The following is a 12694-nucleotide window of genomic DNA, read 5'->3' as shown; positions in this document are numbered from 1 at the left end:
GGGCCTTGAACATATCTAAGCTATGACCGTAACTAAGCTATGATGACCTTAGTATATATAATCAGTATATAAAACACTTCTAATTTTTTTTTGCATAACATGACCACACTTTGCTGATCTTCACATCATTCAACAAGAGTAAGTTCAGCAAACGAAGTTCATGAATGTGAAAGCACCGAAGACGTTGTCTGGTAGACAGCAGGTGCTCAATCATGAAACAAAATCTAAATTGAAAGTCCAAATCCTCTGCGTTGGAATGAATTTCTCTCAAATTTGATCAAACTCAAAATGCAGGAAATTGTATTACTCATTCCCCAAAGGGAGTCTACAACAAAACAAAACAAAACTGCACCAGAGAAATAAGCATCCTACATCTATTTTCCGGCTGTTTTTTGCATCACTATTCCCCTTCCTTATGCACCGTTAGGATCTGCAATGTTTAAAATATCTGAATGTTCATTTTTAAGGGGGAGAAATTGGGACATTTAACACTGAGTAAAATTCAGATTTGAACTACAGAACCTTTTGCTTTATATTTTCAGTTTTAAATATGAGTGTCAGTTTTGTGAAACACAGTCTTTTTTATTGAAAAAAAAAAAAACAGAGTCCACGTCTCGTGATGAGCACTGAGTAATGTATAGAATCGCTCGATTACTATATTGTACACCTGAAATAACACGATGCTGTACGTTAACTGGAATTGGAAAAAAATAGTGAACAAAAAGGGGAAAAAAAAACAAATGGTAAATTTAACTGAGGCATCTCCATTTCGATGGGAAGAACAAAGGTTTTGTGGTGCTTTTGAGTGTTGCTAATGTTTACATGGTGGTGGTATGATAGAATTTTGTCTTAGGAAACCTAGAAAGGTCAGACAATAGTAATAGCATGTTGGTTTCAAAAGTATGAATCAACTCTGCCATTTAGTGATAGATGGTGCGAAAGTTGCCTATTTTCTTTTAAGGTTAAAGGGGAGTGAGATCATGAGCTGAATCATCTGAAATGCAGGCTCCTGTTCCTTCTCTGCTGGGGTCTGGAGTCCAGTCCCTGTGTTGGGAGAGACACAACATGATACTAACACAAGCGAAGTCTCAATGAGACTCTATCGGGCAATAATTCCTCCCATAGGCTACCCTCTGGTTGAAAGACTGTTTAATCAGCTGTGATTAGAGGAAGACCAATCATGCCATAAGATTTTAAAGCTTTGTCTTGAGTGTGTATAGAAGGTCTCCATTATTAGGGGGAAAAAATATATTTTTTCTTCATATGTGCTGCTCTGGAGTATTGATCTGATGTATTGTAAGACGTTGTAATATATTAAAATATTGTTTGTACACTGCCTCCTCTCTCAGTGGACCAACATAACGAAGCCTCTCCTGGGTGTGTATTTAAAGTAATCGTGTGCTTTTACAAACTGCCATTGCTAAAGGCAAGTACAGTTTAAAAATCAACAAGGTTATCAATAATTAATAAGCACATTGCAGACAACCCGATCACCAACCAGAGGGAGAGGAGACAAGTCACCGGAGAAAATGGCCTTTGTATTCTAAAATGAAAACCGGCGTCTTGGGGGCCAGGTGTCCAAAACCCGGTCACGTCAGGGGTAGCACCAGCCTCCGCACCAGTGGGCCTAGCTCGGCGCTCGGAGTGTGAGCCGTCCGGCAGTCCCAGGGGCAGGCAGGTGCCTGGCCCTGGGGTCCAAGGAGGTGCACCCCTGGCACCCTGGTTCCCGGCCGTCCAGTCGGTTCCTGACCCCTTCCTTACAGGCACCCCCTGGCCCTGCTCCTGCTCCACAGGAAGAGCTGTTACCTCCCAGCCGGCCAGCGCCCTCCCTTCCGTCCCTCCCATAAGTGATTCATCTTTTCCCTCGGGGCATCTCGACGTGTCCCGGTCTCATTCAGCTCCCAATTCCAGACTCTCACAGCCAAGTGCTCTGCATTCCTGGCCCCGGTGTCCCCCTCGTGCCCTCCATTCTTGCTCTGGTCCTCCTCGGCCATGCAGCATTCTCTCAGACATGCCTGTGCCCCGGACCTCTGGTTACAGCACTCGCTTCTTCCAAGGGGATGTGGCCTCACGACTTTCACCCTCCTGGACGCTCGCTAACCCTGGGCTCCAGCCCCAGAGGTCAGGGGGCAGATCCAGCGCCTCCTTCCAGCCAATGAGTCTCAAGGAGCAGCTCGGGTCATTGGTCGTGTGTCCAGGCCACATCTGGGGTGCACGACTCCGTGTCAGGCCCCTGGTGCTAGGTGCCCTATGCAGCCATGGTGAACGAAAGGGCAAATTGTGCAGAACCACCCCCAACACCCCCCCCACCCCCCCCCCCACCCCCAGCAAGCCCAACTCAGGTGCTCTTGAGATGGGCTCCAAAATTCAGGCTTTAACATTTTTTTTTCAAGATTCCTCTTCTTTTTTTTTTTTTTTTAATGTTTATTTTTGAGAGAGACAGAGTGTGAGCAGGGGAGGGGCAGAGAGGGAGACACGGAATCCAAAATGGGCTCCAGGCTCTGAGCTGGCAGCACGGAGCCCAACGCAGGGCTCGAACTCACGAATCACAAGATCCCGACCTGCGTCGAAGTCAGGCGCTTCACGGAATGAGCCCCCCAGATGCCCCTTCATGATTCTAAAAACGATACACGCTGGGAGTATATTTGAAAAACAGAGTAAAGCCAAATGAAGGAAATAAGAAAAATTATCCATAACTCTATCACTCAGAGGTAACTGCTAATTTGCTTCAGGTCTTTCCGGTCAGGCCTATTTTTTTAAGAGAGTTAAGTTCATTCTCAATTTTGTTTCCCACATAAAACCTTCTGAAGGTTTTTCTTATACCTTAATGAGAAAAGCCAGTTCCTCACAGTTCACACTAATAGACGGAAGGACGTTCAATGTCGTTCCAAAAACCACAGTTGATTTGAAAAAAAAAAAAAAAATCCCTGGGTTTGGGTTTTGAGTTGCTTACAGATTTGTTTATGAATGTGAATGTATCACATGTTCTGGGAAGTCACTTTATCTAGAAAAAATACATAATAATAATTATAATTACAACATAATATGTATAAATATATATAATATATATATATTTTATAAATATATAATATATAATATATAAATATATAATATATATAGTTTATAAATATATGTAATATATAATATATAGTTTATAAATATATATAAAATATAATATAATTATAATTACATTAAATTCTATAAAATATAAATATACATAAAATATATGATATATATTTTATAAATATATATAATATATAAATATATAATATATATTTTTTGTAAATATATATAATATATAATATATAATATATATAGTTTATAAATATATATAATATATAATATATAGTTTATAAATATATATAAAATATAATATAATTATAATTATAATTATGATTATAATTATAATTATATAAAATATAAATATACATAAAATATATAATATATATAGTTTATAAATATATATAAAATATAATATAATTATAATTATAATTATATAAAATATAAATATACATAAAATATATAATACATAATTATATACATATATAATATAAACATAATTATAATTATAAATCAGCTTCTCTGTGCAAGCTCTTTCCTGGAGGATGTGGGAGACCCCCCAAAGGTGAAGTATTTTTTCATTCAGGGCCGTCTCAACTTATCCCTGCCTGATTCTGCTCCCAAGTTGATCTGCGAGGTTTTTCCCCACCACTGAGCCACTCTCCCATTGTGGGTGCCCCACAATTCAGCCCAGCTCTGACATTTCTGCCTGGAGATAGCGGTAGGTCCACAGGGTAAGTGGTCCCTCCCACAGGACCGACCCCCCACACCCCTCTTCAGATGCCAGTCCCAAATCCAGAGAATCAACAGCTATATATTGGAGGTTCCCACAATCCCTCCTCAGGTTCAATTAATTTGCTAGGGCGGCTCATTGAACCCAGAGAGACATTTTACTTTGTAGATCACTGGTTTATTATAAAAGGCTATCACTCAGGAACAGCCAGATGGAAGAGGTGCGTAGGGCCAGCCATGGGAAAGGGTGAGGAGCCCCCATGCAGTTTTCAAGTTCACTGGTCTCTCCAAATCTCTGCATGTTCCCCAACCTGGAAGCTTTCTGAACCCTGTCCTTCCGGATTTTTATGGCGTATCATTACAGATGCGTGATTGATGGAATCATCAGCCATTGGTGAGTGAACTCAATCACCAGCCCCTCTCCCCTCCCCGATGCCTGGGGGTGGGAAGAAAAGATCCCACCTTCCAATCACAGGGTTGTCTCCCCTGGCAACCAGCTCCTAGCCTTCGAGATTTTCTGAAGTCACCGTATTAACATAACAAAATACACTTTTATCCCTCTCATTAGGATAGGATCCCTTAGGAAATTCCGAGGGTTTTAGGAGTTCTGTACCAGGAAGCGGGACAAAGGCCATAGATATATTTCTTTTTTAAAAAAATATTTTTTAATGCTTATTTATTTTGAGAGAGAGAGGGAGAGAGAGACAGACCGAGGGAGGGGCAGAGATGGAAGGAGAGAGAGAACCCCAAGCAGGATCTGCACAGCCAGCATGGAGTCTAACTCGGGGCTCGATCCCACGAACCGTGAGATCATGACCTGAGCGGAAACCAAAAGTTGGAGGCTCAGCCGACTGAGCCCCCCAGGCGCCTTTATTTCTTATTATGTATAAATCACAGCATCACACTCTGAAACCCCCTTAGCTCCTCGACTGAAGAGTCTGACCTCTGTCACTTCTTGAGGTTTGGGTTGTAATCAACTTTCTGCGAGCTCTTTCCCGCAAGCAAGTTGTTACGGAGGAGTCAGAGAACAGGAGAATATGTGAAGTTGGAACCGTGTCTTTTCAGGAGGGATAACTTACTGCTCCATAATAAAATACCACCGACCGGGTGGGGGGACGGATCTTTAAAAACAGACGTGTTTCTCCCAGTTGTGGAGGCTGGAGATCCAAGATCAAGGTGCTGGCTGATTTGGTTCCAGGTGTTAAAAAACGAAACGAGCCCCAAGTGGAGTCACGTGACTCCTGAAGGTGAAACTAAGATTCCGAGTTTCAGCCTCTCCCAGGAACGCGGCCTTTTAAAAGTCCTTCCGAAATGCCCCGATCAGGATCAGCCCCGGGGAGGCCATCCGCGGGATCCAAACCCTGCTGTTCGTTCCCCCTGAAAAGAACCCGACCTGGCCTGAAACAAGCCTTCCTTTTCTTCCCCCGGTAGCTCCTTGACCCGCCGTCCTTCCCACGAACACCTGCCCCTGTGCGGCTGCTGGGACATCTCCCCGCTGGCTTAAAGGGATGCTTCCTGATTCAGGAATCACTTAATAAAGCCAATTTGATCTTCAGACTTACTCAGTCGAACCTTGTTTTTTTTAACACGGGTATGCGATTCCCCCTGGCCTGTCCTCGCACGGCAGAGACCCCTCTGTTCTCCAGCACCCGAGTTCCTCAGAGCGCAGACCAACGTCAGAGCCAAGATGAGGGAGAGACCTGTTCCCTCCTCCTTCCCAACCGCCAGGGACCCAGACTCCACACCTGCCTTCAGCTTCTGTTTTGCTGTTTGCTTATTTGTTTTAATCCGTGGGGCCTTCTCCGAGGGTTAGGTGTTGTGAGGGTGTGTCTTCTTTCGGGCAAATGGGATACGTCCTGAGCCTGTGGTCCTGGAATAAAAGTTCTCAGAAACACAGCCCCGGGGGTCCGACTTTCGTGCCCGGATAGGAGAGGGGCGAGGGAGCCAAGGGGAAAGGGGGAGGCTAGATCTTTGGACACACACAAAATGGGGAAAGAGACATGCCACATCCTGCGTTGTAACTTCTCACGCGGCCACGTCTGGCTCCAGACACACGGAAAACGAAAACGTAGCAAAAGGGCAGGTAGAACAGGACAGTCAGATTAACGCATCCGAAGGAGTCATGGAAGTTACCAAGGGCATCACTGGGACGAGGTCTGAAATAGTAGGAGAGGTTTGCCAGGCCGCCAAGGGGTAGGGAATTCATGGGTGTGTTGTTGTGTTGTTATTGGTGGTGGGGTATGTGTGTGTGTCGACAGAGAGAAAGAGAGGTGTTCATGGATTGTCTGCATTTTAAGGAGGTTGAACCATCTTAAGACTACCACTTTTATTTATTTAAAAATTTTTTTAATGTTTATTTGAGAGGGAGAAAGAGAGCGCGAGTAGGGGAGGGGCCGAGAGAGAGGGAGACACAGAATCCGAAGCAGGCTCCAGGCTCTGAGGTGTCAACACAGAGCCCAGCACGGGGCTCGAACTCATGGACCGCGAGATCATGACCTGAGCCGAAGTCGGGCGCTCAACCGACTGAGCCACCCAGGTGCCACTAAGTACTTTTAAAATCACAGCGGAATAAAACTTAAATACAAACAAAACCCTTCTTAGAAACCAAACAAAACCGCCTCTAAAGAGCTCTCTACGTCTTTTTAGGCCCAGAAAGGGTCTGCATAGCCCCAAATTCTATTCTTACTCTCCACAGTCCCGGCCCCAGACCTTTCCATCCACGGGTGGATCCCAGGCCCGCGCCCAGCTGCCACCCTCATTTCTAACGGACAAACCCTCTGTCCTGTCAAACCGGGTGGTCCGTCCTGGGGAAGGTGTTACCCGATTTTCGCCATTGCGGTGGCTGGAACTCTTCAGGGGCCATCACTTACACTGGTCGGATCCCCGTGAAGCGGTTCCGGGATGGCTGTTTGCCAGCTGGAGATGCCGTCAGGACCGCCCCCTGTAGAGGGTGGTGAACGGCAGGTCTGGGGTGCATCCGCCGTGGAGACTCAGCGGGTGGATCTGGGGGCTGGGACCCTAGGGGACTGGCTCAGGGTGAGGGCGGCAGGGCAGGTCTTTAACCTGGCACGGACCAGTCGTTGCCTCCAGAAAGCGGGTATAAATGTGGGTGCAGCAGCTTCCTTTGGGAGAGGACAGTTCCTGGGAGGTGTGCCGTCACCCCCCTCCCACGTACCCCCAGCAGCTGGGGGAGTGAGTGTTGTGGTCCCACACAAGTCGCTGTGGCATTCACTACACCTGTGAAACTCACCCAACCCCCGGCCAGTGGATGCGGTGCTATGTCCCACACCCGCCTCTCCATCCTCTGTACCTCTAAGACATGATACCACGTGGCCACGTCCAGGATGCATGTGCTCTGGGCACCCCACCTCTTGTCCTGACACACTGCCGGTTTCCTTACTGCCAACCCGATCCCTAAATTCCTTCCAGGTTCCCAGAGTTTCCTGGCTCCTTGCTACCTGCCTCAAATGCGCTCTCGTGTCTAACACTTGACAATCTGTTCTCCTTCCTTGGTGGCACACTTTGGCTCTCTTTAAGACGCCGAACGACGAATCGCTGCTACTCAAAACCAGTCTATACTGAACGTGTCAGTTGGTTTACACGAGACCAAGCCGCAGTCACAAATGCACCCTAAAATTTCAATAGCTCGACACATGGGAATTTATGTTCTCCCGGGAATTGTCTTACGAAGAGGCGACTCCGAGATCCAGGCGGATTTCACGTTGTGATTCAAACATCTCAAGAGGTGGGTCTATCATCACTATGGTAGGGGTGGGCAAGGTGGAGGTCTTGAAATTCTTCTCTGTCTCAGCCCCAAAGTGAAACTCCTGCCTACGGTCTATTGAACAAAATGAGTCAAGTGTCCCCACCTAACTGCAAGGAGGCTGGGAAATGTGGAGAAACACAGGGATATTTAGTGAGCATTAAATGTCTGCCCGCAATTAAGTCCGTCGAATGTTGAATATAACTTAATCATTCCTTCCGAACTGAAAAAGGCCTTTTAAATTTTGTTGAGCCACAAGGGCCATATTCTATTGATCACTATAGAAAAGCAGTGTAATAAAATGTCACAAGAACTCCGAATCTGCCAAGAACCTTGAATAATAGCACCATTTATGCCACTAGCTGGCGGTGATCTTGGAGCCGTCAAAGGCCACTTTAAACCTTGGTGTTTCTGGATGTGCAATGAAAAGATTAGACTCAACCTGCTCCCTGGTCTCAACGTCTGTGTACATCTACGGCATTTATGTCCGAGCCACACAGAAGTCGTAGTTCATGAGATTCATTTACTTCATTCAACAAATACTTATTACGTGCCCAGAACCTGTCCTTCCTGAGCGGAGTGCGGTGGGGAACAGGGCAGAAAACGTCCCTGTGTGCTGCAAAAGATGCCAAGCACAACAGTTTTACTTTGTTATTGACACAGCAACCTTCTTATTTACGACTGTTACTCTTAAAAATAAACCTGCCAGTGGGGTGCCTGGGTGGCTCAGTCAGTTAAGCGGCCGACTTCGGCTCAGGTCATGATCTCGCGGTCCGTGAGTTCAAGCCCCGCATCGGGCTCTGGGCTGACAGCTCAGAGCCTGGAGCCTGTTTCGGATTCTGTGTCTCCCTCTCTCTCTGACCCTCCCCCATTCATGCTCTGTCTCTCTCTGTCTCAAAAATAAATAAACGTTAAAAAAAAATTAAAAAAAAAAAAAACCTGCCAGTTGTTGTACAAGCAACAACGAGTTTATTCAGGAATAGCAGAAAATTGCCATCTGGGACAAGCAAGCTATGGCAAAAACCATAGGCAAGTCCACAAACAAAGGAAAGGTACAAGGACACCAGGACGTTGGGAAGGCCGTTGTACGTAAAGAGTCCACTGGAGTAAACGAGGAGCTGGAAGTGTAGTGGCTCCTCGAGGGCTGAGATGTGACGGTTTCTCATTGGCTGGGCTGTTGCCCTGGAGGAGAAGACCTTCCTTCCTCCGGCAGGTGGGTGCGGTAAAGGAGCATCCATCTGCCAGGCCCCTCTTGTCCAGCCGGATTGGCAATGACCAGGAGTGAAAGGGCCCGAGAGATCCCTCTGCCCAACCTCCTGACTCCTACTTCTGTGCGGTGTCCTTTTAATTCATCCTCACACACCCATTAATTTTTACCGCCTTTGTATATGGCGTTTTTATTTTTGTTGTGACGCTTATTGTCTGAATTGTAGTCACACATTGGGCACCTTCTGGGGGCTTGTACAGGGTCGCTGGGGCTCCTGGAACAAAACACCAGGGACTGAATGGCTCAGACCACAGAAATGTATCACGGCACAGCTCTGGAGGCCGGAAGTCTGAGATGAAGGGGTTGGCTGTCGGGGAGAATCTGTTCCCAGCCTCCTCTGGGCCTCTGGCGCCTGGCCTGCGATCTTTGGCGAGACCCAGTTCGCGGAAGCATCGCCAACCTCTGCCTTCATGTTCACGTTCACAGTAGCGTCTCCCTGACGTGCACGTCTGTCCTCAAACTTACTCTTTTCGGAAAAACACCAGCCACGTTGGATCGGGGCCCACTCTACTCTAGTATGATTTCATCTGAGCTACTGACATCCCCAACGACCCTATTTCCATATAAGGTCACATCATGAGTTAGCCGTGGTTAGAACCTCACCATAAGAATTTGGAGGGGACGCAATTCCATCCACAGCAGTGCCGTCAAGGGACCACAGGGATGAATTTTTCTCTCCACTTGCATTTTCTTACTTGAAGTTTTGATTTTCTTCCTTAAGCTATGCTTCTCTTTTGCTTCGACCACGTATTTCAAGTGATCGTAATGTAACTTTGCTTTTTTTGTACCTTCTCTCCAGGTAGTCTAGGAAAAGAGCTGAGTCTTATAGTATTTCCGGCTCCGGGGTGTTGGCAAAGCTGAAGGCAGAGCTTAGGACAATTTCCCTGCATCCTGTCTTATGTGGACGTTCTGGGCATGGATGAGATTCTTTGGGATGTGTAGGTTGGGGGAAAAGGGAGAGGCCTCTGAGAGGTGGGAGGCAGGAGTGGCCGCCAGGGGAGATTTCCCAGGATGCCCTGAGAGTGGCAGGAAGGGATCTGGCATTGCCTTGTCCCTCGCAGGCCACCTGGGCCACCTGGGGAGCTGACCCCGTGGAAGAGAAACTGTGGCCAGCTTGCTCAAAAGGGACAGCACGGCTTGGGGGAGGCTGTCAGGGGACCTGGCCACGTGCTGAGGGCAAATGTGGGTTCCATCCTGCACTCCCCGAACCGTGAGATGCTCCTGATTCTTGTGTATCCCAGCCAAGAGAGGCAGAACAATAAATGACATTTAGTTGCTGGCTACGCTCTTTGAAACGAGGCATGGCATCCAAACGGATTTTAAAAATTAAAGAAATGTGAACTTTCTGTACTTAAAGAATGTGTGATTACAAAGTCACACAAACTCCGGCGTCTGAAATGTTTTCCTTTTAATCCACGAGGGTGAATCTGGAGCTTCCCTCAATTTTGTGTCCGGAGGAGAAACTTGAGAATGGAATTGCGTTTCTCCGGCCTCTGGACCATTTAGGCAGCAGCCTGTTTACCAGCGAGCCCAGAATCTTGCCTCCAGTAAGTAATCAAAAAGACACTTGTTCCGTGAGGGAATGATGCGTCACAAACACTTAGGAACAATGGGTATCTTTTAAAATGGGCCTGGCGTGGGGCGCCTGGGTGGCGCAGTCGGTTAAGCGTCCGACTTCAGCCAGGTCACGATCTCGAGGTCAGTGAGTTCGAGCCCCGCGTCAGGCTCTGGGCTGATGGCTCAGAGCCTGGAGCCTGTTTCCGATTCTGTGTCTCCCTCTCTCGCTGCCCCTCCCCCGTTCATGCTCTATCTTTCTCTGTCTCAAAAATAAATAAATGTTGAAAAAAAAATTTAAAAAAATAAAATAAAATAAAATGGGCCTGGCGTGATAAACCTCTGACAAAACCTCTGGGGGAGATGGCCCAACGTCACCACCTGTGAAGGGATCGGACTGGAAGCCAAACAGCAATGAGTGGAAATGACCTTGAGAGACCCAGGCAGCTCGTTGCTGGAGAGAGCCAGGATGGGTGCTCCCAGGTTAGAACTCACAGTGGACGATTTCACTCTTTATTTATTGGGGGCTTAGTATGCCCAAGGCCCTATGGGGGAGTACAGAGAAAAACGGCCTCATCACTGTTCTACAGAATCTTAAGATCTAACAACCAGACGGTACATATCCGAAACACGAGTGTGACAGATGCCATGGTCCGCACAGAAACAAGCTCAGTATTACACAAGTTCAGAGATCTGGGGGGTGGGAGAAGAGGCGATTGATCGGGAAGCCTCTAGAGAAAACAACTCTATTCTAGACGCATTGGATGCAAGTTATGTTATCGATGAGGATGTCCTCTTTCTCAGATGATCTCATTACCAAAGTCAGAGCGGGAATGAAGTCATATACAAGTCACTGCGTAAACACTTACTAGCTCAGGTGTACCCCCGGCTAAGAGCACACCCCCTTCCAGCCCCAGATGCTCCTTCTCAACTCCTCTGATTCGATTTCATGTCTGCATCTCAGCATGGACCCAGGCATCACGGAGCGGGCAGGCTCGTTTCCAACCCTCGTGGATCCACAACCGCCCTTCCACCTGACATTCTTCTGTAGGTCCTGTCACACAGAGTCCGGGAAAGGTGATTATGTGCTCTGTGAGGCTCCGGCCCCTGTGCTGGGCCGTTCTCACCTCCTACCGAGCATCTGGAGTAAAAGTATTAGGGTTCATCTCACAATGCCTCCTTCCTGATCAACGACATTTCCATGAGGAATTTGAGAGACCTCGGGAGTCAGGTACCCATTCATACGTTCATACGGGTACCTTTGAGGAGGGGAAATATTTACCGGAGTAACTTCCCAATGTGGATGAGACAGATTTATGTTTTTGAAAAACAGACGTGTATGCCATAGAGGAAGATCAATTATACACAAAGTCAAGGAAGTTGAGAATCTTGTACTGTACCTGTTTGGGGTAAAGGGGAGAGATAACAGCCAAGGGCACTGCTGTCCTTAGAGTCGGGCATTATCAGTTACGTGCATACTGCTCTGTGCGTAGCTGACTGACTTAACCCCTCGGAGGATCCCTGAGACACACACACCTGCATTTCCAGCGAAGACAATGGAAGCACGGAGAAGTTAGGAAGCACAGGGGGCCGGTAGGGGAAGGCATTAGAATTCTGAGCCCACAGTGGCGGGGATGGTGTTAAGGAAGGAAGATCCTGTGGCGGGTTGACCCACAATTCTGGAGAACCCAGTCTCTGCATTGAAGGAGGCATTGTTTCACACACACACCAACGAGTTTTGTTCGGCTCTGCATGCCCGACAGGCATATAATTTAACACTTGGCGAACTTCTAGCTACCAAAGGGAGTGGCAAAAATAAATCTTGCAGGAATTCTGCCGTCAACGGTCTTCGACAGCAACAAGCCAGAAACCCTGAGACTAGGAAGTGGATTGCTTCTGCCGGGGGTCTCGCGTCTCCGACCGTCCGGGTCGGCTCTCCTCCATCCGTCCGAGCAACCAGGTAGCGGGGATGGAGAGGCATCTCCGTGACGCCGGCGGAGAAAGGCCCTCGGCCGTGACCGCCAGGTCCTCAGCCGGCAGGGATGCGGCCGCCGTCCTGCGGGCTCGGGTCTGGCCGGGGGCGGCGCTCTCCGGTCACCCGGCTGAGGGTCGGAGGGGGTCACCCGCTGGCTTCCCAGCCGGCTGACGCCGCCCCCCTCCCCCCTCCCCCGCCCCCTCCCGGGTCCCGGCGGCCGCAGACGAGGCGGGACCCCGCGGTCCCGGGCGCGCGGCGGGCGGAGGCGCCGCCCCGGGCGGGCGGGCGGAGGGCGGAGGGCGGAGGGCGGAGGCCGGGCGCGCGGCGGGCGGCAGGGGGCGCT

The 12694-nt window shown here is 48.2% G+C and overlaps 1 protein-coding gene across 1 annotated transcript in view; it reads left to right on the top strand.

Annotated features, from left to right (window-relative positions):
* The first annotated feature begins 12137 nt into the window (after positions 1-12137).
* RNF144A (ring finger protein 144A) overlaps positions 12138-12694 on the top strand; it is a 367937-nt gene continuing 367380 nt past the window's right edge. The window contains exon 1 of the mRNA XM_045447824.1: positions 12138-12336. The gene's annotated coding sequence lies outside the window, so the exon portion shown is untranslated. The remainder of the gene's footprint in view (positions 12337-12694) is intronic.

Source organism: Leopardus geoffroyi, chromosome A3 (assembly GCF_018350155.1).
Source record: "Leopardus geoffroyi isolate Oge1 chromosome A3, O.geoffroyi_Oge1_pat1.0, whole genome shotgun sequence".
Taxonomy (NCBI): domain Eukaryota; kingdom Metazoa; phylum Chordata; class Mammalia; order Carnivora; family Felidae; genus Leopardus; species Leopardus geoffroyi.
Note: the sequence above shows the minus strand (reverse complement) of the source record. Positions and strands in the feature narration are given on the sequence as shown.